The following is a 24,075-nucleotide window of genomic DNA, read 5'->3' as shown; positions in this document are numbered from 1 at the left end:
CCGGCAGAGTGAAGCATAATACTTTGGTTTTACACCACTGTTCCTCCATCAGGACTCTGCTACTGACTTGGGAGAGGTCTGAATTTAGCCTTTATATTTAATTTTCCATCAGCAATATCTAAGCTTGAAATTTATACTCTATCAGACTTGAACTATCAACCACGCATTATATCTCATGTCAGTAATTTTAAAAATCATGTATATTTTGCCACTTCAGGGAGATAACAGTTAGGTACCTTTGTGATTTCTAGTTGCATTTGTATTTTTCTTTACTCTTGAAATTAAAATGGCAAGAAAATATTTAGAAAGTGTTGTCTTCTGTATCGGAGAGATTTTCTGTTTCTTCACAGTATGATATGTTTATAACTATGATTTATGATATATTTATAATCAAGATGCCCTGCACAAAGTAAAAATTCAGATTATCAGTTTAAATCTTTAGGAATAAAAAATTGGATGGGGAAGGTAGGATGTGCTCCAATCATTCCTTAAGCTGACATATTTATAAAACAAAACCATTATGCCATAAAGTTAGCATAGATTTATTGGCTTAGAGGTAAAGCACAAAGAAAAATCTTTTAAATGTGGCCACTAAAAGGTCCCTGTAGTAAAGCATAATCAAGATATTAATCACATTTTTGGTCCTTGACTATTTATCCCTCTGAGTAAGAAAACTGAGGTGACTATTATTCTGTTATGTTGTGCATTACTACACTATTTCCACTACCTGTGAAGTCTGCAAACTGAATCATCTTAAAAGAATTAGTCACTATGTTAAGGTTTTTTTCCTTGGCCTGGGTCCATTCCATGTTTTGCTCTTACTCTAAAGCATTTCCCTCTTCAATGGCAATAAAATAAGTTCAAAATATATACTATATAAGAAAAAGCAGCTAGTTTGACTCATGTTTCTTTCTTATTCCCCCAAACAGTAAGCAGCACCTTTTTCCCTTTTCCCTGCCCTCAACTTCAGGAAACCAGAGAACTTTCTCACTTTCTAGTGCTCCTGCCCTCCGTTCTGGCACCCCTTCTTCTCTGCCAATAATCTCCCTTATTCCCCTTCAGGTAAACCTATGCATACAACAGCTTTCGTTTCCAATAAACCTTTAGAAGACACTGCCAGCCCTAGCCTGTCACAGACATAAACCTGGTGGCCACGTTGGCTGACTACATCACCTATTGACAATCAGCCAAAGGAAAGGGGGCTTAATTACAATGGAAGTAATTAGGTTGGAGATAAACAATTACTTCACAGGCAACCCGAACCATATACACTGCTGCTGAGCACTTTGGGGGCCAAGTCATAAATCGTATAAAGCCCTCTGCACTTAGCACAGCACCTAACACAGGGTAGGTTGTGGATTTAATAAATATTTGGTTAATGAATAGTTGAATGAAGTAGATGGGTGACTAAAGAGTAATGAAGCCTCCTTTCATGTGAGATTGTAACCATTTCCCTGGAATAATCTAGGAAAACACCTGCCTTTTCAGAGAAGTCTGGACTAGAGCTCTTTCAGAATCTTCTTCTGGCCTTTGTAAAGGGAATTCTTTGTTTTTCATAAAGCAGCTCAGCATGACTTTTTAAATCAAAGCCTAACAACTGTTTCTCATTTGATTTCGAGCAAAAGTAAAAGCACGGTAGCCTGTAAGACCCACCATGAGCTCACCTGGTTCCTGATTCTTCCCTTCTTTATCTTTCTGACTTCAACTTTCACAGCTCTTTCTTGCTTCCTTCTTGCACCCATCTTGGCCTTTTGGATATTTCTTGGATGCACCGGACACATACTTGCCTTGGTGCCTCTGTGCTAGCTGCTCCATCTGCCCGGCTATTCTTCTGAGAGATGCACATGGCTCATTCCTCATCTCCTTTAAATGTCGCCTCTGCAGGGAAGAAGACATCACTGATGGCCTGTTTAATACCCACCGTCATGGATCCCTTAAGCTCTTCTCTATTTTGTTTCTTAACACTTAAACCATCTTCTAACATGATGTATAACTTGCTTATTATTCATGTTTTCCTTTCTCTCCTGTGTCCCCACCTCTAGCCTTAAACTAGAGAGAGGGCAGGAATTTTTGCTCACTGCCATGCCAATAGCAATGCCAGGGACACACTGGGTGCTTAATAAATATTTGTCAAATAAAGTACTAGTTATTTTTTAAAAGACTGTATTTATTCATTTGAAAGAAAGAGAGAGAGCATGTGCAGGCAGGTGCACAAGTGGGGGGCAGGGGGACAGAGAGAGAGGGAGCCTGAGCAGGGAGCCTGTTGCAGGGCCTGATCCCGGGACCCTGAGATCATAATCTGAGCCAAATGTAGATGCCTAACTGACTGAGCCACCCAGGCGCCCCAAATGATTAGTTATTGAGTAAGTGTTTGGGGTCAGTAATTGTATTAGGAGTTAGAGGGCAGCCCGGGTGGCTCAGTGGCTTAGCGCTGCCATCAGCCCAGGGCCTGATCCTGGAGACCCAGGATTGAGTCCCACGACAGGCTCCCTGCATGGAGCCTGCTTCTCCCTCTGCCTGCGTCTCTGCCTCTCTCTCTCTCTCTGTGTGTGTGTGTGTGTGTGTGTCTCCCTCTGTGTCTCTCATGAATAAATAAATAAAATCTTAAAAAAAAAAACTTAAAAAAAAGGAGTTAGAAAACTAGTATGTTGCGTTTTAATTGTTCCTACACTTGACCACGTATCAGAATCACAGGAAGCCCTGGTTAAAATAGATTCCTGGGCCCCACCACAGAACACTCCGCTCAGATAAACCAGAATCAGACTCAGAAGTACATGTGAGAGCCCCAGATGACTGTGATGGAGCCCCTGTTGGAGAGCCCCCAAATGGAGGAAAGAACATGACTTTCGAGTCGTATCTATCTTGCTTCAATCTCTTCTCTGCAGTTTACTAGCTGACTGGGTGATCTTGAGTAAATTACTTGTTGACATTTATTCTCTAGGAGATTTTCCCCAACTGCAAAATAGGAATAAATACTTAGTGAATCAGTGATCGAATGAATGAATAAATCAGAGGTCCTCAAGGGGATAGTCTATAAATGACATGCCATAAGTAAAGGAGGTAGCCCAGGGCTGAAGCATAAGGAGACATTTATTGAAGGGATAGTCATGTCCTAGTTCCCCCTAGGCATGACTACATCTCACAGATAAGCAGAGGCATATCCTGTCCACATTTCAGTTTTCTTGGTTTGGCAGAACTTGAGCTTACTGGGGCTTCATCCAGACTTGAACTATTTAATCTTTGTACTTGAAGTAGATAAGGGTTGGCTAAAGCTGGCAGGTTATTTTGTTGTTGTTATTGACTTTGGCCAAAGTTTCCACGTCATTAGTTCTTTGGAAAATGTCCTAAGTTTATGTGATGGGTACATTTTGATATAAATACGTAAGTGGTATGTTGCCAGGGGTATTAATGAATGGTTGTGTTTGAAATGATCCTGTGTTCTCTGGACTCTGATTGTGTCACTCCAGAGGATTCCTCTTAGGGTTTGGGAAACACAAAAAGAGAATTCATGCACTGTTTAAGAAGAAATGCCAGGGTTTATGAATGCTCATACAAAAAGTAGTTTTCCTGCAACTTTGAAGTTTATTTTCAAAGAATAATTGGAGTGGTCTTTTCCAGCATTAACTAATTCATCCGTAAGTTTACTTTGATCCTTCTCTGACATAGCCAATAACAGGGACCATTTTTACAGGATTATTTATCTTTCTTTTTTTTCTTTTTATAAATTTATTTTTTATTGGTGTTCAATTTGCCAACATATAGAATAACACCCAGTGCTCATCCCGTCAAGCGCCCCCCTCAGTGCCTGGCACCCAGTGACCCCCAACCCCCGCCCACCTCCCCTTCCACTACCCCTAGTTCCGTTTCCCAGAGTTAGGAGTCTTTCATGTTCTGTCTCCCTTTCTGATATTACCCACTCATTTTTTTCTCCTTTCCCCTTTATTTATCTTTCATATCCTTTCAGTTTTATTCTAACACTGGCACAAGCAATTTGTTTAACAATGATGCATTTCTTTGCAATTTTATTTTTGTCATTATAGGGCGGACTATTGGATATCTGTTGTATCATGACTAACATTTACTTGCTTATGATTCATCTCTGCAGAAACTCATATAAGAGGCAGGTATCATAGTCTTAATTTTAAGACTTTCACGAGACCTGGATCCCTGACTTCAACAAAAGGAGAATGTGATAAGCTTTTGTTGTTTGAGTGATTGGCTTGCTGCTTTTTATACATGTAATCAAGGAAAGAACATTAGCTAGAAAATTATGGGACGTGCTGTATGTGCCCCAGGTTCACACACATGCTGAGTCAGCCTTTGGGCATCCTTTCTCTCCTGGCCAATGTATTGCCATTAACATTCTTCATTTAAGAGCAACAAAAAAAGTAAAATTAGCAAAAGTGAATTGAAAATTTCAATATTAACCTTTAATACAAAGACAGTTGGCTGCTTGAGAACAAATATTAATATGCCCATCCAGACCAACAATAAATTATATATTTCTTAAAAGGCTGTTGGCAGTGTAATGTGTGTAAGGCACTGAAATCATAATTGGCACTACCGTTTTGGCCCTGTGACTGGTTTTACATCAGGGACTTATTTTCCAGTTTTTTCCTCTGAGTTGTTATAATTATTTGCTCTAGTAGGATCTAAATTGAATGGCATGCACAATAAATGTGATCCTTTCTGGAGCTCACACAGGCATTGTAAAATGCAAAGGAAAACAGTGGGAGACATTGAAGTGGTTCACACACTGACCTTTTAAAAACCAAATAGGAGAAAAGACCATCTAAAGACCAGGTTAGCCCAGAATCCCACCCACAGGACTCCAGACTGCCTATCTGGGTTTGCCCAAGCAAACATTCCTCTCCAGGTGTCACATGGAGACAGACTCCAAGATAACGGGGTCAGCCTGGAGTCATAGGTATAAAGTCATCAGGTATAAAGCCATCGACTCTACTTTGGAGAGTCTACGAAGTTATTTTGCTCAAGTTGGTACTTAATGTTTCCCTTTGCACTGTAAATCTATGTTAAATAAAAAGGCCTAACTAACAAGAACTTTTTCTGTCTTTTTACAAAGGGCTTTGCAGGAAAAAATATATTCTCAGATAACTGGAAATTGTCAGATGTGCCAAAGGGTAATCAAAACAAAACAAAACAAAATATTGTATCTAAATCTGTATCCTTCCAACCTGTGTTGTGAAAAACCAATTTATCTTTATTTCTCTGACACCATCACCAATAATTAATATCCACCTGTTAGAACAGAGTTGACTCTTTTGTCAATAATGTGGGATGCAGACCTAGATAGAGGCTGCCTCTTGGAAGATTCCGATTCTGAGGATACGGAGAGCAGTGATTAAGAAAAAAAGAAAAAGGTGAGAGACCACTCAGTGAAACAATGTAGCCACAGGGCTCCTGGGTGGCACAGTTGGTTAAGAGTCTGACGTTTCCTCAGGGTTGTGAGATCGAGTCCCACGTAGGGCTCCACACTTAGTGAGGAGTCTGCTTAGAGTTTCTTAACATTTCTCTTTTCCTCTCTCTCTGCTCCTCCCCCCAACTCTTTCTCTCCCTCAAATAAATAAATAAACTTTTTAAAAAAAGAAACAAAGTAACTGATATGCAAAAATGATTGTTTTCATTTAAACATTGAAATATGTGAACATTCACATATAAGTTATATGGACAAAAGTTTTCATTTCTCTTTAGAACACAGCTAGGAGCAAAACTGCTAATAGTTAACTGTATGTTTAATTTTTGAGGAACTACCAAATTATTTTTCAAAACAGCCACATTATTTTACATTCCCGCCAAGAGTATCTGAAGGTTCTAATTTTTCTACCTCTCTTCCAACACTTCCTATTATCTGTGCTTTTTATTATAACCATTCTAGTAAGTGTGAAGTGACATCGCTTTGTGATTTTAATTTATATTCCCTGATGTCTGGTAAGTTCCTTTTGCTTGGAAGCTTGGAAGATTTGTCTTTATTAGCCTATGAGATCAGAAGGTTTGTTCAGGGGACGCCTGGGTGGCTCAGTAGTTGAGCGTCTGCCTTTGGTTCAGGGCATGACCCCAGGCTCCCGGGATTGAATCCTGCATTGGGCTCTCTGCAGGGAGCTTGTTTCTCCCTTTGCCTATGTTGCTGGCTCTCTTTGTGTGTCTCTCATGAATAAATAAATAAAATCTTTTTTTAAAAAAGGAAGTTTTGTTCAAGTTATGACAAAATGTGTCTTGTGTCACCCCATCCTGGAACACATGGAGTCTAAGGATTAGATTCAGCTCTTTCTTCAATATAGAAAAAAAAAATCATTTTATCCTTGATGAATTTCCCATGGTAAATTACTTTCCCTTTTTCATGGGTTTTATTTCTTACTCTGGAATGTATTCTCATGTTAGCTTCCTTGATCTATTCTTCAGGTCTTGGATATTTTACCTCATGATATCATTCTTTTAATATTTTTACTCTTTGTCTTTGCATTGAAGTATTCCATTAACTCCCTCATATTTAAAAATTCAGCAATACTTTTAGCACAATCATCCGATGGAGTACAGCTAAAAACACTGGACAGATATAAACATCAGTTCTAAAGCACTAGAGAACTAGCAAGGCAGCATGAACTTGAGGGAACAAGATATGATACAGAGGGGAAGAACAGAGAGGTGAGTATGCAACATTCATCTCCACTTTTCTCCTCAAGATATTTGCTAGTTTGCAAACCATAATTGAAGAAGTCACTGAGGTGAGCAAATCTTTCAATCTTACTAGGGTGGGGAATAAAAATTTTATTTTATTTTACTTTATTTTATTTTTATTTTTTTGGGGGGGGATAAAAATTTTAATTTGGAAACTATCAAGGGGGCGGGCTTTATTAAACATATAACACTTTTTCTTAGGTCCTTGAAGGGATTCATTCTAGTGTTAGCAATCAACTGTATATAGACAAAATCTCACAAAGACTGAAAACTGATCAAATCTGCTTAGTGTATGATTGGATTACAATAATCTTTCCTAGGCTCACTGCCTAATAAAATAGAGTTAACCCTCTGGAGAAAGATAACATCATTCAAAGCATCAAATTATTTCTCATGTTTTCCTATGAAATATCTGGCATTCCATGGGACAAGACCAAATGAAAATCAAGGAAAAAAAATAGATAATAGAAAAAGATGCAGGGGCACCTGGCTGGCTCAGCCAGTGTAGTGTGCAAACCTTGATCTTGGGGTCATGAGTTTGAGCCCCTGTTGACTGTAGAGATAACTAAAAATTTAAAACATCTTAAAAAAAGAGAAATGGATGCACAAGAGATTGGAAAATTAGAGTCTTCAAATGTGGATATCAAAATAGTTGTAATTAAAGATCAAGAATACTAGCAAAAAACTAGAATCTCTAGGGGCACCTGGGTGGCTCGGTTGGTTAAGCATCCAGCTCTTGATTTCAGCTCAGGTCATGATCTCACAGTCATTGGATGGAATTGGGAGTAGGGCTCCGTGCTCAGCAGAGAGTCTACTTGAGATTCTCCCTCTCCCTCTGCCTTCCCCACCCCGCCCTGTTCATGCACATACTCTCTCTAAAATAAATCAATAATAAAAAAAGAAAATTGGAATCAATATATAAAAGAAGCAAATTTAAACTCCAAAAGTAAAAACTCAGGAACCCCATTTAAGAATTTAATAAATGGGTTTAATATTAGGCTTCATGCAGCTGAAGAAGATTTGTAAGCCAGAAGATGGAGGGAAATATCCACACTGAAGCAAAAATAGAAAAATAAAAAAAATAAAAGCATGGAAAAGAGGGCAAAAATATATATATGGCACAGTGAAAAGGATTAATCTGTGAACTGGAGTTCCAGAAGAAAAATTAGACAATGGGACAGAAATAATACTAAAATAGGTAAGAGTTGAGAAGAACATAAGTCCACAACTTCAAGAATCACCATGAACACCAAGGAAAAAAAGAGAGAAATTCATAACCAGGGACATCATATTAAAACTGCTACAAATAAAATACAAAGAGAAAAATCTTAGAAGCTAGGGGAGAAAATACACATAATTTGTAAAGAAGCAACAGTAAGACAACTGGAAATAACTGATTATACAAGTCAGTGCACTGACATCTTCAAAGTGCTGAAAGAAAATAAATGCCAAAGTAGAATTCATTATGTAGTGTATATAGTCTTTTTAAAAATTTAAATTCAAGGTAGTTAACATATAATGTAGTATTGGTTTCAGGTGTAGGATTTAGTGATTCATCACTTACATACAACACCCAGCACTCATCACAACAGGTGCCCTCCTTAATCCCCATTACTTATCAGCCTATCATCCCTCACCCGACCCACCTCTCCTCCAGCAACCTTCAGTTTGTTAATAGTTTCTTATGGTTTGCCTCCTTCTCTGTTTTTATCTTATTTTTCCCACCTTCCCCTATGCAGTATATATAGTCTTAAATGCAAAATAAGGACATTTTCAGATCATCCACCACACTCCCCTCCCAAGTAAGAAACTGTCACCCGTTGACCAACTTGAACACTTTCTAACTCACTTTATGATGGAATTAAACTTTGGTTAGAAAAAACTGATAAGAACATTACAAAAAGGAAAATGACAGGCAAATCTATCTTAGAAATAGATGAAAAAATTCTACATAAAATAGTAGTGAAGCAAATCTAGCAATACAAAAAGGAATGGTACATTATGGCCAAATGGGGTTTGTAAAGAACAACCACAATAGAAATTGAAAAACAATTTGAATTAAATGGTAATTAAAATATGACAACCTTTGGAATGTAACTAAAACCATAGGTAGAGAGAAGCATGTAGCCTTAAATACATATATTGGAAAGAAAGTTGAAAGGAACAATCAGATGTCTATTTTAAATAAATACATAAAATACAGCAAATGAAATCAAATTAGAGAAGGGGATGAAAAATAATAAAGGTTAGGGCAATAATTAGTGTAATAGGAAAACAAACATGAAGTCAGAAGGATCAATAAAGCAAAACCAAGATGGTTCTTTCAAAAGGAAAATTAGCAAGACTAATAAGACATTATTAAAGCAAGGTGCTTCAAATTAGCCTTTTGATAAAAGTGGCCATTACTACATTTTGTATAGATATTAAAAGTATAAGAGAAAATTATAAAGGTATATACCAATACATCTGAAAAATTTTTTTATTTTTTTTACATCTGAAAATTTATATAAAAGTACACGTTTCTTGAAAAATATACCTACTGACACCTAACAGAAGAATAAGTACAAAATCAAACTAGTTTTTTACCTATTAATGAATTGGATCAGTTATTAAATAACCTCCCCAAGAAACTCTAAGCCCAGATGGTTTCACTTGTGAATTCTCCCAAACATTTAAGGAAGTAATAAAACCAATATTATAAAAACTTTTCTAGAGAATAGGAAAAAAGGAACACTTCCTAACTCATTTTATGATGCAATTAAACTTTGATAGAAAAACCTGATAAGAACATTACAAAGAGGAAAATTACAGGCAAATTTATCTTATGAAAATAGGCAAAAAACCCCTAAATAAAATATTAGCAAACCAAATCTAACTACACATAAAAAGAATAGCATATCATGATCAAGTGGGGTTTCAATTCAAAACTCATGGATTTTTATAGATAGAAAAATAATGTTTAACATTCATTTACGATAAACACTCTTAGAATCTAGGAATAGAAGGAAGCTTCTTTAATTTGATGAAAGATATCTACAAAATATCTACATCATATTTATTTGTTATCTATTGAAAGATTTCCCCCTTGATATTGGGAATGGACACAGGTTGTCTACTCTTGGCAATTCTATTCAAATTGAACCAGAGGTCCTGCTTAGTGCAATAGGCAAGAAAAGAAATGAAAGGCATAAGAATTGAAGAAGAAGGAATAGAATAAAAAAAAAAGAAGAAGGAATAGAATCACAATATTTGAAAATAAAATGATTTTAAACATAGAAAACCCAAGTGGTGTACAACCAAACTATTAAAATGAGTGAAATTTGCAAGTTTGCTTTATACCGGATCAATAAAAACGAATCATATTTCTGTATACTGCAACAAACACAAAATTAAATTTGAAAACTACATTTACACTAAAAAACAGCATACATCTCTGAATAAATATAAAAATATACATGATCTCTACATTAAAAACTAAAAAAAATAAATCCAAAACATTATCAAGATAAACTAAAGTAATCCTAAATAGTTGGAAGAATATATTTTGCTCATTAAAGCAAACATCATTATTGCAATGGTATCTATTGTCCCCAAATTGAACTATAACTTCAATATAATTCCAGTCAAAATGTCTTTTTTTTTTTTTTTTGTGGCTATTGACATGACGATTCTAAAATATATAAGGAAATTCAAAGGGCTTACAATAGTCAGGTCTAACTATAAGAATAAATACAAAGCTGGAAGTCTACTGCTACCACACCTTGAGACCTATTATAAAATAATATTAATATTTTGAGCTACTGATATGAGAATAGACCAATAGAACAGAGGGAAATAGACTCACATATATATGGTTACCAGATTATGACAAGGGTGACAGGGGATTGGTAGGAAAACATAGTGACTTCAGTTAATGATGCTATGTAAATTGAATATTTATATGGAAAAGATGTGAATCTTGAATCTTGTACCATACACAAAAATAAGTTTTAGATAAAATGTAGATCTAACTATAAAGGGTAATACGTCTAAACTTTCAGAAGTCAACATAGGATGGTATCTGTGACTCTGGTGAGGCAAATATATTTCTTAAACACAATTGGTGCTACATAAAACATGCTAACTATAACAGGAATATTTAACAAATTGGATTAAGTTAAAATTATGAGTTTCGCTTCATCAAAAGATACCATAAAAAGAGTGGGATGGTAAATCAGAGGATGGGAGAAAAAATATTTGCCACCCATTTATTCAACAGCAAACTCAGAATGTGTTATTAAATTCCCACAGTTAAATAAATAGGCTATGAAGCCAGTAGAAAATGGGTAAAAGATATGAGCAGACATTTTACAAAAGAAATATCCAAATGCCTAATAAACATATGAATGGGTGTTCAGCTTCACTAGTCAAGAGATAAATACTAGTCAAAGCCTGATGCAAAAAAAAATAAATAAATAAATAAAAGCCTGATGCCATACTGCTACACCCACATAAGAATATCTAAAAAAAAAAAAAAAAAAAAAAAAAAAAAGTCCAGTGTGTGTGACTTTTGTGTACTTTGCATGAGAGTAGAAATGGGTACAAGTCACTTCAGGAAAAAAAAAAAATGACATTTTATTGTATAGCCAAACGTTAGCATAATTTATGATCTGGTATTTTCTGGATCACAATAGATATTTTTGTACATATATCAGGAGACATGCACAAGAGTATTCATGTCAGTAGTGTTCATGAGAGCGTCACATGCACACACACACACACACACACAAATCCCTTACCTCAAACGTCAGTCAACAACAGAATGCATATAAATAGGGGTATTTGAACACCATGGAATATATTACACAGGAATGAATTACACTCACTAATATGGATGACTCTTAAAAACATTAGTAATGTTAGGTGATACAAGAAAGACCACAGATAAGGTGATTTTTATAAAGGCCAGATAACAGAAAAAGTAAGCCACATGTTGAACCTGCTCATGAGCGTATGTGTCTGAGAGTGTGTCGTTTTGTTTTGTTTTGTTTTGTTTTGTTTTGTTTTGTTTTGTTTTGTTTAAGCAAGAAAAGGATAAATATAAACAGAGAACCTCAAGACAGTGGTTTCTTTTGGTGGCAGGGAAAGGGAATAAAATATGTCAGAGGCCTGAGGGTATCCATAAGTTATTGGTGATAATCTAGTTATTTGGCTGAGTGATTGTTTCATTGTGAGATATCCATATAATGGAATATTCTGCAACCATTAAAATTAACATACATGTGCGTAGACACACATACCTCACACAGGGAAACTGAATGATGTTCCTGACATATTATCTGACAAAACTACTACGTTGAACAATATGCGAAGGAGTCTGTTATTTTTTTTTTAAAGACACACATAAGTGTGTGTGTGTTTGTGTGTATGTGTGTGTAAGAGAAATCAGTGCACACCAAAGTGTTTATTTATAGTGGAGGGATCCACTTCCTTTGTGCTTTTCTGTGCTATCCTATGGTCCTATGGTGATCATACAAGTTTCCTAAAGAAGTATGCGACTTTTGGGGCACCTGATTCTTGATTTGCATCAGACTCTTGATTTTGGTTCAGGTCATGATCTCAGGGTTGTGGGATGGAGCCCCATGTCTGGCTCCACGCTCAGCAGGGAGTCTCCTTGGGATTCTTTCCCTCCTCCTCTCCTTGCCCCTTTGCCCCCCTCCTCCATTCCTGTGGCACATGTGCGCACTTTCTCCCTCCCTCTCTCTTTCTCTCTCTCTCTCTTTCTGAAATAAGTGAATAAATAAATCTTTTTAAAAAAGTAATGTGTCACTTTTCAGGTATTTAATTCACAATCACAACACTCTTCAATGTTGAGTAAAACACTCACTTTTACTGTGGCCATTGTGAGCCAAAGCAACCACAAAATCGAATATTATACATTGAATTCCTTCTCTGTGCAAAAATCAACCAGCTCCCACAGTGGCTGAAATAATTGGTACCACCAACATCCGAACCCATGTACCGTAATGATGTGGCCTCAGCTTCTTCCATCATTAACGTTTCAGCAGCTTTAATTCCTTGCATCTTTTACAATTTGGTATCTTCTTTCCCAGAAATGGAGAAGAAACATGCAGCTGGATAGGCCAGGAGCCTCCCCTCTTAGGAAAATGTGTGTCCTGAATGTAAAGAAAATACAGATACCTTCGGTCAGCACCTAAACATGAAGCCATCTGTTAATTTGGATTTTCAGATCTGCCACTCTCATCTCACGGAGAGCCAGGGGCGGCCAGCAGATCCTCCTGCGTAAGTCTATAAAGCAAACCTCATCACCAAGTGTGGCAAAACCCAGAGATTTATTATAAAGTGATATATTTTCAAAGAGCAGCACAAAGAGTCTTTTAACACTGAATTTGTCAGAGACCTCGCCGACATCAAACAGATGCTTTTCACTTGGAGCATTTGACTCTTAAACTTCAATGTTTCATATGGTAAGTGATTGGAAACTTGGGAACCATGAAGTAATACTTTTCTCTGATTTGGAAAATTTGACTCTTTAACAATGAAACTTTAGATGCATATTAAGAATTACTTTGAGAAGTGGGATAGTGTTTTCTTTATGGAGAGACTATCATTTGGTCCAGTAATATCACTCTTTCAAAGATTGAAAAAAATCTCTAAAATGGATTTCGTGTTAACAAGAGGGTTTTTTTTTAACCCTCTCTGCCCTTCCCCCTTTACGCACCTACGTATCTCCTCGATTTCTTCTAAAAATCAAATAAGCACTACATGCCTGAGGCTTCAATAAAAGCCTTCTAACGTGGGTCATTTGATTTTTGGCCTTAAAAAATAAATCATATGCCAGAAGTTGGATTACTATCATGCCATATTCTTGAATAAACATGGTGCCTCTCCTCCACTGAGGCTGTTGCCAATGTTTATAATTTTGCATACATCTTAACCCAGATGCAGTGAACTGGTTATATGGAGCTTTCCTGGTTACCAATCACATTGTAAACCACAGAAAGCATGCAAACTAGAAGAAGAAAAGCCCAGCTTTGGTTTATGGCCCTACTCAACTTTTTGTCCAACCAACTCTAACTCCATCTTGAGCTGAATCATAAGGGAAAGAGCTATTGCTTTTGGATTTAGGAAGTATGCAGTGCCCGACATTCTTAAAACACAGGAGGAACAGCTGGGCCACCCAACATGATCTTAAACCTGTACCATAAATAATGGAGCACAAACTAGAACTTTCCCAAGTAAAGATGTATGACTTTCACTTGACAGATGTTCCTTTATAAGATTTTTACATGGCACTTTTTTTTATTTAACAAATAAAGCAGAACTTCTTTAGTTTGGATTCTATTACTCATTCTTCAGGGGCAAAGACTGAACTAAGAGGAATTAGTATTTACCAACTATGATGTCCTAGACACTGTGACACATGATCTCAAAAATTTGCTTTTTGCTTAAGAAGTTATTTACTAATACTAAAAAGAATAATCTATTGTTGAACACCTATTGTACTGGGCCTGGTACTAGCTGCTTTTTAAAGTAGGTATCATTTGAGGATAAGTACAGTCCTGCCAGAGAGAAAACAAGTTCAGGGAAGATGGCTTATTGTGCCCATGCTCAGATCACGATGGACCCAGAGTTACCACCTAGGTGTATCTCACTTTATGGAAAATGTAAATTAGGGTTAAGTCTACTTGTAAGTCAGGGATTTGTTTGTCATAAAAGAAAGGCTTTTTGGTGTCAGTCATCCCAAGCTAAGGCAGTAACACGGGATTCATAGGGAGGAGGGTTGATGTTCAGAGAAGCAGTAAATAATATTCTTTTCTTCCCCTCTCATGTTCAGATACATTTGAGAAATCAGACCCAGATGGAGATGAAAATATCAGCTTTCTTTCTTTTTTTTATATTAATTTATTTTTTATTGGTGCTCAATTTGCCAACATATAGAATAACACCCAATGCTCGTCCCATCAAATGCCCCCATCAGTGCCTGTCACCCAGTCACCCCCACCCCCCGCCCACCTCCCCTTCCACCACCCCTAGTTCGTTTCCCAGAGTTAGGAGTCTTTCATGTTCTGTCTCCCTTTCTGATATTTCCCACTCATTTTTTCTCCTTTCCCCTTTATTCCCTGTCACTATTTTTTATATTCCCCAAATGAATGAGACCATATAATGTTTGTCCTTCTCCGATTGACTTATTTCACTCAGCATAATACCCTCCAGTTCCATCCACATCGAAGCAAATGGTGGGTATTTGTTGTTTCTAAAGGCTGAGGAATATTCCATTGTATACATAGACCACATCTTCTTTATCCACTCATCTTCCGATGGACACCGAGGCTCCTTCCACAGTTTGGCTATTGTGGACATTGCTGCTAGAAACATCGGGGTGCAGGTGTCCCGGCGTTTCGTTGCATCTGTATCTTTGAGGTAAATCCCCAGCAGTGCAATTGCTGGGTCGTAGGGAAGGTCTGTTTTTAACTCTTTGAGGAACCTCCACACAGTTTTCCAGGAGTGGCTGCACCAGTTCACATTCCCACCAACAGTGCAAGAGGGTTCCCCTATCTCCACATCCTCTCCAACATTTGTGGTTTCCTGCCTTGTTGATTTTCCCCATTCTCACTGGTGTGAGGTGGTATCTCATTGTGGTTTTGATTTTTATTTCCCTGATGGCCAGTGATGCAGAGCATTTGCTCATGTGCTTGTTGGCCATGTCTATGTCTTCCTCTGTGAGATTTCTGTTCATGTCTTTTGCCCATTTCATGATTGGATTTCAGCTTTATTTCTGATAAGGCCAATTGGATAACATGACTTTAGATCTCTTGATGAAAGAGACTTGCTCTTCCTTTTCAACCTGAGTCCTTGGGCTAGCCTGCCTATGGGAACATCCAGATCTAGAGTAGAATTCCTGCCTCAAGTTGATTTGGGGCTCACCGCCATTAGTGGATCAGTTCCATTCATTTCACAAATACCATCCATGGTTGTCATCCACCAATCAGATAACTCAGTCTCCTTCAAGAGTGAGTAAGAGATGGGCAAGCTGCCCATATGGCTATGCTAGCAGAAGTATTTTACAGAACCAGGATGCAAAGGGAAAAGCAGTTCCTTCTGAACATTCTCTGGTACTTTCATTTCTTAACCATTAAACCTAAAGAGGTATGACTAGCCACCACTACACACACACACACACACACACACACACACACACAGATTTCCTCATGATAGCCCAGCTCCTGTCCTCATGACGTCCTAACCCCTCTTGTTTATGCACCTCTTTCTGTAACATGTAGTTTAGATTTTGTTACCAGAGTGTGCTGACATGGTCAAGGCTTGTACTAATCAAACTAACTCCAGACTTGATTCTCTCCTGGGATGCACACTATCATTACTCTATTCCTTATTTCAAATTATGTTGAGATTTGTAGTTCAATATAGCTTACCAGAGCAAAGGCACAAAACAAAAGGATATAATAATGGATTCTCTGTGGTTGTACATAGTAAGTCAATGTAGAGATGCCTCAAATTTGAGTATAATGTTTCTTTTGTTATCAAATCTGCAGGGCATAATTGTAGTACAAATTTCCTTGCTCTAAGTTAAAATGCAGTACGATGTAACTTCACAATCATTAAATCTGAAAGCCATCTCCCCACTCACACCCCCATTTATTATTGTCACTCCAGTGCCTGGGTAGAACTGGGATTCCTTCAGCAACTACAACTGAACATGGATGAAGTTCCTTTAGGACTCCAAGTTGAGCAATCTAAAATATCCTGGGATGTTAATCCTTCTCTACCCAGTGAATTCAAATGCTTCCAAGTTGTAACTTGATTGCCCCTTTCTACCCTATAATTCTGAAGCCATATTGTGATACTGAAGAGCTCTCTCAAGATCTAAACCTCTCCATGGCCCCTGCTCCAGTGTGTTCTTTGTGGCCTATTTTTCTCCTTGAATTTATTGAAGGTGGACATTGGGGTACATGCCAACATTGTGGTCATGAAAAGTTGGAGGCCTAGGGTTCATGAAAGTCCTTGTTCATGGATCTCTGGCAATAGAGTTCCTTCAAAAACTTAGTAGTAGGCTTTTGACCTATTTGACCTATATCCAGTTGGTTCTAATTTAGTGAAACTTGTCAATAATCATACCTAATGTTCTTTTCCAGATAAAGTCCTTAGATGGTTTTACTTCACTTCTTCTTTCTGATGACTTTGTCTCTCAGCTCCAGAGTGATTATTTTAGGACTACAGAAAATCATGAGTGAGAAAAATATATTTTAAAAATTTCATCTTAGCCCCAAAATGAAAAGTCCTTAATCCCCTAGAAAAAGATGAATTGTTTTCTGGCCATAGCAAGGAATAAAAACTTGAACTGATTTTAATCCATCCTACATAATCAATGACAACTTTGCATCTGTAATCATACTTTGAAAACCAATCAACAACACCCTCACTCCAGTGAACACCCTTCTGAAAGCCAGGCAACAACAGTCTCAATATTATAAGTGAAGATTAACCTCCAACTTCTGTTTCTGAAAGACTTCCAAGTCCTGGCTTCCCCAAATCCTGTGTATCTGAGGCCAATCTCTGCTCATGGACTATATATATCTTACAAGCATAGCTCTCCTCTTCTTCATAAGCAATGAATTCAGGGCTTTGTTTGCTTTTTTGTTTCAGTAGTAAGTGATGGTCTCTTCCTTTGACAGCTATTAGTCACTTTCTGAAATGGAAAAGTTTTACTGAACCAATGTGCCTCAAAAATCCCATCTTTTATTCTTTGGGTTCTAAATGTAACTGGATTTTATAGCTCAAGAAGGCTAAGAATTTCTAGCCATCCTGTCCTTTGTTTCTGCAAAGCTCATGCCCAACTGCTATACCAATGCCCTATAATTTAGGTTTTTGTTTCACCATCAATCCCACCCTGATACAAACTTTTCTGTATGCTAAGGTAATTAAAACTAGGCTGTTATTATCAGCCATCTCCAAATCTCAGTGGATAATATGATAAAAATCATACTTACCACTCATGCCATAGTCTTATATAGGCTGAATGAGTTCTCCTCGGTGGTATTCTTCTAAGTAAAAATTCAGGGATTCAGGATTCTTCTAACTTTGTGGCTTTATCATTATGAATATCTTCACTTCCTGTCATGTCAACAGGGAAAACATCATGAAAGATCTTACGCCACATTCCAAGGACCAGGCCTATAAGTGATGAACATCATTAGTATCCACATTTCATTGTGGGAAGGGTATGTAACCTTCTTTTATGAACAGGAAGACAGAACAGAATTTGAAACATCTAGGAGTCTTACCACAAAATACCCACTTTTTTTTAAGTTCTTGAAGGTCAACTCAGTTTTCTCTCTGTATCAAGTAAATATTACTCGTATTGAGTACAAATCATTGAAAAACAATGAAACTTAGGAGAACTTACTTCTGAAATACACAGTTTAGGGAATTTGGCTTCTATAATTTGAAATCAGAGAGAGTGAAAAGTTATTTTCACCTAATTTCCATCTTGATATTATAGTTCTGTTTATATTTTAATGATGTTTTCAAATAACAATAAATGAAAACAATAATTAGTTCATATGCAAATACATTAAAGAATTTGAACGTGTGTCAACTTAAGCATTTGGGTCATAGTTGTGCTGCTATACAATGAATTTTTACTCTGATACATTTCATAGGAAATCTTTTAAAATTGTGTAAAACCCTAGGTCTATCATTAATCATGAACAGTTTCATTTTAAAGTTATGCCTTGATAATTCTAAGGATTTTTCTATACTTGTTTAAAAACACGTAGTTTCAATATGCACGCATATATAAATTCTGTTTCCTCTAGGCTATTTCCATGGCACATTTCACTAATTTACTGACATTGCCAATTCTTAGGTCCAGAAAGATATACAAAGGAACTAGTGATATCAGAGTTTTCCAGCAGTGATTCTTTTACAACTGCATTATGAAAACCATACAAACACACAACTATAGTGTAGTAAGCTTCAGAGTCCAGTTTATATTTTTCCATATGTTTCAAACCAGGACCTAAAGATTTCTTAGTACATCAAATTGTCTTTTCCCACTTGGAGTCATTGTTTGACAAGTGTTTAATGATAGTGGAAAAAGTGTGACCTTTTTTTTTTCCCCCCCAATTAAAAATATTTTATCTTAATGAATCTTTTGCAACCCACTGATTACTGTCTGGTGAGTAAAGAAAAGCCCAGTGATCATATCAAGATGAACAACTGAACAGATTAAATTATAATTATTAGATTAAATGACTGTGGGGAAAATACTGTAATTTAACTTTATTCCAGGCCTAAATATGAAGAGTTAAAATATGATGATGTATTCTAGAAGCATACTTGAAGAACTGCCAAGATTTCCATTATAATCCTACCTTGTCAGGAGTTTATATTCCGTCACATTTAGTTTGGCTATAAATTGGAATATAATACCTAAATCTCACTTTTAAGGTTAGACTTTATCATTTTAAGATGATTACTTGTGCTAGCACAAGAAAACACACACTCCATACTGCAAGTCACAAATGCACTTCCATGACAATATCCTTATTTTTTTTTTAAGATTTTATTTATTTATTCATGAGAGACACAGAGAGAGGCAGAGACATAGGCAGAGGGAGAGGCAGGCTCCATGCAGGGAGCCCAATGTGGGACGCTATCCCAGGACCCCAGGATCACACCCTGAGCCAAAGGCAGACTCTTAACCTCTGAGCCACCCAGGCATCCCACAATATGCTTTTTCTAAACTGAAAAATGGTGCTTCTCTGATATCTCTGATAAAGATAACTTCATTGGTGTCTTGACCAATTACCCAAACCATCTTTACATTTCTGGCCTCTTCTTATACTTCTAGAATCCCATCTTTTCATCTATTTACTCATTTATTAATTCAACAAATATAAACTGAGCACTTACTATGTGCCAGAAACTATGTTGACTGCTGGAAGTATAATCAGAGCAAGCAGGTAGCAGAGGCAATGCACACAGTAACCACCTGTTTGGGTTTTATTCAGACAGCCTGTATTTGATTCTCTGTGCTCCCATTTATTTTATAATTTCCTAACGTATAAACTGGAAATAATAATACATTTCATGTCATGATTCCTGACACGTAGTAATCTCTGAATGAATGCTAGCTATTATTATCTGACAGTCTTCTTGGATGGACCAGGAACAGAGCAGTTAAGATGCAAATAAAAAGGGTAGTAATTCTGATGGACTAATTGCCTGGGCCAGACTCTCATCAGTACATCATCCACACATATTTGAACACCTTCTAAAGGTCCTTCACTCTATACTCAATATAACATCTGCCATATTCATCTCTTTCCCTTCTTTAATTTCTGTTTGAATTCATATAGGCAATGACTAAAACATTTTTAGATTTAACATTATTTTAGATAATGGTAATGAGCTTATACTTTCATTTTTATACTCCAGTTGTCTTGTTTTATACTAAGTTTATTTTTGAAATGGCTTAATGAAAAAATTAAATGAGATAAGGTTTACATTGTTACTTATCTGTGTGGATATAGGTCAAATAGGACCCTATTTTATTTAATTAACTACTATTTGATTTTTCTGTGATAGTCTCAACATTGTATAGCAGATAGTATGTACAAAGCCTGCAACAGTTCAAGACTTTGCCTCAAAAGCTAAAAAAAATAAACCAAACCTCTATATTTGGGTTATTAGCTACAAATTTGCTTATGGAAGCAATTCTTTCTCAATATGACACATGAAATTCAGAACATTCCTTCGGTTAAAAAAAAAGGGTATTCTGAAGGGAGGATTACTCTGAAGGGTTCATCACAGAATCAAATACACGGAGGTCTGTCAAGATTTTAGAAATTGTCTTGCCTACCGTTCTCATTTTGAACTTGAGGAAGCTAAGGCAGAAATGTGAGTGATTTCCCAAAGGCCATACAAACAGCATTATCTAGAAGCTAGGTCTACAGATTCTCATTCATACATCTATTCATTCATTTTTCATTCAGTCATTAGTTCATCCATTCAGTAAATACATGTTGAGCACCTTTTGTATTAAGGATTGTGATCGATTCTGGGGAGAAAGTAATAGATGAGATAGTTCTGCCCCTAATACAGCACACATTGGGGGTGGGGAGGGGAGGCTGGGCAGGTGCACAGAATATTAAGCAAGGAATTGCAACACAGGTGAAAAGAAGGAGGAAGTAAAGGGTGTCATGAGAAAACCCAGAAAGCTCAATCTTGGTTCTGCCAAGCTCCCTGTAGGAAGAGAAGTCTAAATTGAAATCTTGGCAGAGGGTGGGAGACAAAAAAAAAATATATAAAACAAAACTAAAGGGAAGAGAGAAGACAGAGAAAAGAATAGTAGAAAGTTTATGGTCAAACTGGACCCAGCAGTAAGATAACTAATATAACTATATAAAATGGAGGCAACACCACTGTTCTGAGATAAAGCCATATGTTGTAATTACTAATACTGCCAATGTTGTGAAGCACAGTATTCTATTATCCAATGAAATGTGCTGACAAAATCTTTAGTAATTGTAGTAAGCTTTTCCCTACCCAATTTTTTTCTCCCACACACGAGGTCTGAGTCTTTGTTAAGAGCTACAGCTTAGGGGAAAAAAAAGGGAGCTACAGCATGGCCAATAAAATCCCCAAAATAATGTTACTTGAAAAAAAGATAATTTTCTGTTATATTGGAAAGAAAATATAAAATAATGAAATTTGAAGCTTATAAAATATGTATTTTATTCCACTGATGATTTATTTAGTATGTAGTAGCTCGCTCAAAATTTTCTTAACCTCAGTTGCAGTTGGAAATTTCAGATGGGTGTACATATTCATTTGTGCTGACCTGATTTTTTATGTTATTTTAACCACTAATTTCCTCTATGTTCAAAATATTCAGTTAACACAGCATTACTTTCTTTATAGCATTTTCTGTGAACCCATATAGATAGATACAGCTTTAGGTGTTAAAAGAAAAAAAAACTAAAAAAGTGCTTTCTCTTATTATATTCAACTAGAGTTTCATTGATTTTAAAGTTCATAGAAAGGTCAAGTGGGTTATTCAACTATAATTCAATTCATTATTTTGGTACTTTATACTATCACAAAAAACTAGGGAAGCTTGGAGGTATATGTTACTAGGTATTGTTACTAGGATTATATGAATGAATAGACTAGTTTAGTGGAGATAATATGAAGTGACATTTTTTTTATTTATTAGGAGGTTGTCTTAATGGTAGGTGTACAATAAAGGTTTTGAATGAATGAATGAATGTCTATAAGTCAATGTATGAAATTAAGAGGAGTCCTGATATAGATAACTAAAATCATGCAGGTATTTGCAGGATAACCCTTCATACAAAACAGAGGCATCATTACTTGCTTTGAGGTAGCAGTGAATGCTGTAATTGTTAGTACTGCCTATGTCTTGAGTCTTAGTATTCCATTATCCAATAGAATGTGTTGAACAAAACTGTGGTAACTGTTGAAAACTTTGCCTCACCCTTTTTTCTCCCCACAGGAAACCACATCTTCTCACATCCAACACCTCTAGACAGTAAGAGCAGTCCCCTGCCTGAAAGGATCTTGTGCTCCTAAATGGATAGAATCCAGACACACATGTTAGTGGATGACTTCAATCATCCCACATGGGACCCATATAGTGCACATTTTCCTTTTTTTAAAATTTCTAATGTCCATATGTTTGTTTGGCTGGAAATCAAGTTTCATTATATGCTCCTATTATTCCACTATATAACAATTTTTATTTATAGGCCATTCACGTAAGAACTAATTTCTTTGATAGAAAGGCCGCTAATGCTGATTTAAGCTCACTATAATGAAAACAATATTGTTGGAAGTCCAAACAAATGCTGAACCCTAGAGCGATGCCTTGGTCCTTTCCCTGATAATGGGACTTCACAATATCAACCTATTCTCTTGGCTTCCTACGTAAATGTGCAGAAGGTAGGCAGGAACTTTATTAAATGCTTGCAATTCATATATAAAACAAGCATGGTGTACTTAATCTCCATATTGGCTTTGAGAAGTCTTCCTGATGCCAAGACTCTACTTGAATTCAGAGGCTCACACACATAATGAATATGTCTTAGAAAACCATGTAGGAAGTAGGCAATTTTATTTGTGAATGCGCTATGTGTATACATTCACAGTAGTGATGGCAAACTTGATTTCTGTGCTACTATGCAAAAGCATTTTTTGGTCAAGTCACACACTCCAAGGCAGAATGTAAAATAGATTGTCTGAAATATTAAAAGTGCATTGATGTCAAGTCAGATCCTGGCCTATTTTCCCACACTGATCCTTAGGTAATTAGATTATGCTCTGTAAACAAAGGCTTGGCTTGACGACTTCGCTTTCTCATTCAGTGTGGTCTGGTAGTAATCAAAGATGCCTCAGTATTAACTTTGGAAAGTGTACATTCTCAGTGAAAGAAGTTTTGTGTTTCAAGAATGTCACCTTTATGTTTTCAGATGTTTACATTTTTGCTTACAGATGTAGCCATGAGCAAATATATCAGTCCATGTGTGATTTAATGGTGTGGTTATTTCAGCCTCTGCAGAGTGTCTTGTCAGCCACTAAAACCATATGTTTAGCAGTCATGCCCCGATAATATTTTAATTAAATTAATCTCTTCCCCAGGACATCTTAGTCAAAGTGAATTGTGATGTATACAAATGAGAGATCTTGCATTATATAAGAACTACAGAGAAAGTCCAGTGTGAAAAATTGATATCTTTAAAAATTCCTTTTGAGTGACTTTGATCTTTATCACATTCTTATTTTCATCAAGTACAAGGATAAAGAAATGAGTAATCTTAAATATGTACAGAAAAGATACAGCTCTCATTTTCCCTCCCAACTAGAGGCTGGATATTATCTATGATCTGTTTGCAAATACACCTTCTCTTACAGAATCCACAATAAGCACCCAACCAATGGCCCTAAGTGATATAAACAGTAGTTCAGTAATCAAATGTTATGTTTTACAAGGAACTTAATAAAAGATACTTCAATAATTATTAAGAATTTCACAGGAAGAGGATGCCTGATGTCTCTGGCTCTTTCATAACAGTGGGGGCAGGAAACAAAGACCTTGGAGTTGAGTTCTGAACAGTTACAGAGGAGAGATCAATTTTTCTTTTTAGCTTAATGTGCAGATTTTCATTATTAACTTTTATAACTTTCAGTATGCACTAATTTAAGATTTATAACATTTCTGAATTTCTTGTTTATCCTTTGTGCATAAATAAATGTGGAACTCCTTAGACTTCGTTCTCTGTGAGTAGTTTATTTGATTAGGGAAAGAAACTATTATTTAAGGAAGTTATCTAATAG

General features: G+C 36.4%; 1 long non-coding RNA gene across 1 annotated transcript; it reads right to left on the bottom strand.

Annotated features, from left to right (window-relative positions):
* Positions 1-1,669: 1,669 nt before the first annotated feature.
* On the bottom strand, positions 1,670-17,831 carry LOC106558347. Its single transcript, XR_005385530.1, has 3 exons — positions 17,706-17,831; positions 12,698-12,851; positions 1,670-1,878 (listed from the first exon to the last, which is right to left on the bottom strand). It is a non-coding gene; the product is annotated as an uncharacterized LOC106558347 (long non-coding RNA).
* Between the last annotated feature and the right edge of the window lie 6,244 nt (positions 17,832-24,075).

The sequence above is a fragment of the Canis lupus genome, chromosome 38 (assembly GCF_011100685.1).
Source record: "Canis lupus familiaris isolate Mischka breed German Shepherd chromosome 38, alternate assembly UU_Cfam_GSD_1.0, whole genome shotgun sequence".
NCBI lineage: Eukaryota > Metazoa > Chordata > Mammalia > Carnivora > Canidae > Canis > Canis lupus.
The sequence above is the reverse complement of the archived record's forward strand: the minus strand, read 5'-3'. Positions and strand labels throughout refer to the sequence as shown.